Consider the following 4844-nt stretch of genomic DNA (forward strand, 5'->3'; position numbering starts at 1 on the left):
CAAAACCTACGTTGATATGTCAAAACTACTTCTTTGCTACCCTTTAAATATTGTAAAATGGAATTAACATCTTTTAAGTTTATGTAGTTTCTTTTTAAGAGAACTTCTCAACTTGAGAGATCAATTTCATTCCTCTAAAATCTTATTTTTACATAATAATTTGACGATATTTATAGTCTCCGCACAAAAGAAGTTAGTGGCCGGGATTTAATCTCAATCCCCTTGAATCTCCACCGAAGACAAGGTCAATTTCACCATTACATACTTTATGAACTAAAGATAAATAATGTTTTCTAACAACTCATCTAATGATGCTTGCAACTTCATCCTCTACTTTAACTGTGTAAATATTCACTTCTGAAGCTCCAAATGGTTCTTCCTCAATCGAATAAGCTTGTAACACATGAAATGAGAGTTGAACAAAGCCTATCCAATTTTATAGATAAAGAATGAATGCTTGTTGAATCTTCTTGGCTGGTCCAGTTGGAACATTGGGATCACCGTGATCCTTATCATCTTCCCCCTCGTCAAAAGGATTCGTCCTCGAATCAGAAAAATCATCACCTAAGAAAGGCTAGAAGGAAGAATGAATGGGACCTTTCTTGATCCAGCCTTTTCTTCGCTTGCTTAATCACCCACTAAAAGGCAGGCCTGCACGCTGAGACTGACTACTAAGGTAGGCGGTGGACTCTTTCATTAGGGAAGGGAAGAAGGGGCCTAAGCAAAAGAACTAAGTCTGCAACATTGGAAATTGAAAGTAGAATGTGCTGAAAATTCTCAAGGAACATCATTTTATATGCATTGTTAAGGACTTGATAAGGGTTATCCACTCTTGGATGTAACTTTGTCTTCCTTTGAGATGGAAATCGCTCCTTGCGAAAATGTATCCAAACCCAGTTATTGGGTTGAAAAATGATTTCCTTCCATCCTTTTTTAATTTTTTAAGCAACTTTGAAATTTTGTTTCTCAATTGTCTCTTTCACCTCTTTATGCAATGTTTTGATCAGACCTTACTTGTGGTGGCTTTACTCACAAAAATATTTAATTCTTAAAGTAACTTTTTGTTTCTCAATTGTCTCCTTTCACCTGTTTGTGCAATGTTTTGATCATATCTGCCTTAATTGTGGTTGTTTTACTCAAAAAAATATTAGAATGAATAGGAAGCAAATCAAGAGACATAGGTGGATTAAATCCATAAACATCTTCAAAACGAGAACAATGAGTGGTACTATGAATTGCTATAAAGGAGAAGAGTACTATGAATTGTTCTATTATATGCCATCTCTACAAATGGCAAACATTCGTCCCAGAACTTAATATTCATACAAATAATAGGCAGATTAAATACATAAACATATTCAGAAGGAGAACAATGAGTAGTACTATGAATTGCTCTAAACGAGAACGGCTACAAATGGCAAACATTCGTCCCAGGACTTAATATTCTTACAAATAATAGGAAGATTAAATACATAAACATATTGAGAACAATGAGTGGTACTATATGAATTATTCTTACAAATAATAGGAAGATTAATTACATAAACATATTGAGAACAATGAGTGGTACTATATGAATTGCTCTAAATGAGAACGTTTTAATGAATTGCTCTATTATATGCCATCTCTACAAATGACAAACATTAGTCCCAAGACTTGATATATTCTTAGAAATAATAGGCAATAATCTAATTTATCCCACACCATACTTTTCAAGAGTGACTTAAAAATTTAAGTATCCCTATCTTTTTGTGTGTAGCAAACAACATTTAAACGCGTATACAATCCATTTAAAATATCTCATTAAGGCACCACCATATTATAGAGCATTTAAGAATATAGAGCCGGGTATTCGGGGTATCGATCCCTGTACCAATCGCATGCAAAGAGAGCACTCTACCATCTTAGCTACGTCCCCACAATTCTTACGTAACAAAACCCAAAACTGCCCGTCATCAATAATAGTGAAAAGGAAAAAATATTTCTGCTCATTACGTCACAAATAAGGTAAAATTGAATAGAAATAAAATATTAATAACGAATAGTTTCTTTAGGAGATGCACTCTACCATCTTAGCTACATCCCCATAATTCTTGGGTAACAAAACCCAAAACTACCGGTCATCAATAATAGTGAAAATGAAATTTCGGCTCATTATGTCAAAAATAAGGAAACTTGAATAGAAATAAAATATTAATAACCTATAGTTTCTTTAGGAGATGCAGGGTATCATTCCCCATACCTCTCATATGCTAAGCGAACGCTCTACCATATGAGCTGTATCCCAATGATTCTTACATCACAAAATTCTAAACGTCTCGTCATCAATAATAGTGAAAATGAAAAGCTATTTTTGCTCATTATGTCATAAATAAGAAAATATTGAAAAGAAATAATACATTTAATAATCGATAGTCTTCCTTTAGAGATGCGGGGTATCAATCCCGGCACCTCTCACATGCTAAGCGAGCTCTCTACCATATCATTATGTCATAAATATGAAAATATTGAAAAGAAATAATACGTTTAATAATCAATAGTCTTCCTTTAGAGTGCGGGGTATTAATCCCCGCACCTCTCAAATGTTAAGCGAGCCCTCTACTATATGAGCTATATCCCCACAATTATCCTTGCTCATTATGTCGAAATAAGAAAAAATTAAAAAGAAATAATATATTTAGTAATCAATTCATTTGGAGAAGGTATCGATCCCGTACTTCTCACATGGGAAACTCTACCATCTGAGCTACATCCCCACGATTCTTACATCAGAAAATCCAAAACGCCCCGTCATCAATAATTGTGAAAATGAAAAAATATCTCCGCTCATTATGTCATAAATAAGGAAAGATTGAGTAGAAATATAATATTAATAACAATTAGTTTCTTTTTTAGATGTGGGGTATCGATTCCCGTACCTCTTGCATGCAAAGAAAGCATTCTACCATCTGAACTACATCCCGAAAATTATTACATCACAAAACCCTAAACGTCACGTCATCAATAAAAGTGAAAATGAAAAACTATCTCTGCTCATTAGGTTATAAATAAGGAAAGATTTAATAGAAATAAAATATTAATAACAAATAATTTTTTTTTTTGGAGTTGTGGGGTATCGACCCATATACCTTTTAGTGCACTAAATAATCTTACCTACATCCCCACAATTCTTACACCACAAAACCCTAATCCTCTCGTCATCAATAATAGTTAAAATGAAAAACTACCTTTGCTCGTTATGTCATAAATAAGATTAATAATTGATTGTTTTCATTTGGAGATGCATGATAGCGATCCTTGTACCTCTCGCATCCAAAGCAAGCACTCTACCATTTAAGCTACATCCATACAATTCTTACATCACAAAACCTTTAAACTTCCCATCATCAATAATAGTGAGAATGAAAAAATATATCTACTCATTATGTTGTAAATAAGGAAAGATTGAATAAAAATAAAATATTAATAACAAATAGTTACTTTTGGAGATGCGGGGTATTGATCCTCGTGGATCTTGCATGCAAAGAGTGCACTTTACCATCTTAGCTACATCCCAACAATTCTTACATGACAAAACCCTAAACGTCCCATCATCAACAATAGTAAAAATGAAAACTATCCCTGCTCATTATGTCATAAATAAGAAAAATTTGAAATAGAAATAGAATATTTGGTAGTAGGATTCCTTTGGAGATGCATGGTATCGATTCTCGAACTTATCACATGCGAAGCGAGTGCACTACCATCTGAGCTACGTCCCCACAATTCTTATGTCATAAAATCCTAAACCTACCATCACCAATAATAGTGAAAATAAAAAAATATCTCTGCTCAATATGTCAAAATAAGAAAAGATTGAATAGAAATAAAACAATCTGAGCTACATTCCCGCATGCAAAGTGATCAGCTACATTCCCGCATGCAAAGTGATCAGCTACATTCCCGCATGCAAAGTGATCGCTATACCATCTGAATCCACAAAACTTTAAATTCATCAATAATAGTGAAAACGAAAAAATATCTCTGCTCATTATGTCATAATAAAGGAAATATTGAATAAAAATAAAATATTAATAACATATAGTTTCTTCTAGAGATGCAAATGTAAAGTATCAATCCCCGTACCTCTCGCATGCAAAGTGAGTGCTCTACCATCTGAGCTACATCCCCACAATTCTTATGTCACAAATTCCTAAATGTCTTGTCATCAATAATAGTGAAAATGAAAAAATATCGCGGCTCATTATGCCATAAATAAGGAAAAATTGAATAGAAATAAAGTAGTAATAACAAATAGTTTCCTTTAAAGATGCGAGTATGGATCCCCATACCTCTCACATGCTAAGAAAGCGATCTAAAATCTAATCTACATTCCCATGATTCTTACATCAGAAAACCCTAAACGTCCTGTCATCAATAATAGTGAAAATGAAAAAATACTTCCGCTCATGATGTCACAAATAAGACGTCCTGTCATCAATAATAGTGAAAATGAAAAAATACTTCCGCTCATGATGTCACAAATAAGGAAAGATTGAATAGAGTTTCTTTTGGAGATGCAAGGTACCGATCCCCATACCTCTCGCAATCTTTTGGAGATGCAAGATTGAATAGAGTTTCTTTTGAATAGAGTTACATCCCCACAATTCTTGCATCACAAAACCCTAAATTTTCCATCATCAATAATAGGGAAAATGAAGAAATATCACACTTAACATGTCATGAATAAAGAAAAATTGATAAGAAATAACATATTTAATAATAAACAAGGTTTATTTTGGAGATGCAGGGTATCGATCCCCGTATCTCTTGCATGCAACGAGAGCACTCTACCATCTGAGCTA

This window comes from Cucurbita pepo, chromosome 3 (genome assembly GCF_057944985.1).
Source record: "Cucurbita pepo subsp. pepo isolate OVF chromosome 3, ASM5794498v1, whole genome shotgun sequence".
Taxonomy (NCBI): Eukaryota; Viridiplantae; Streptophyta; class Magnoliopsida; order Cucurbitales; family Cucurbitaceae; genus Cucurbita; species Cucurbita pepo.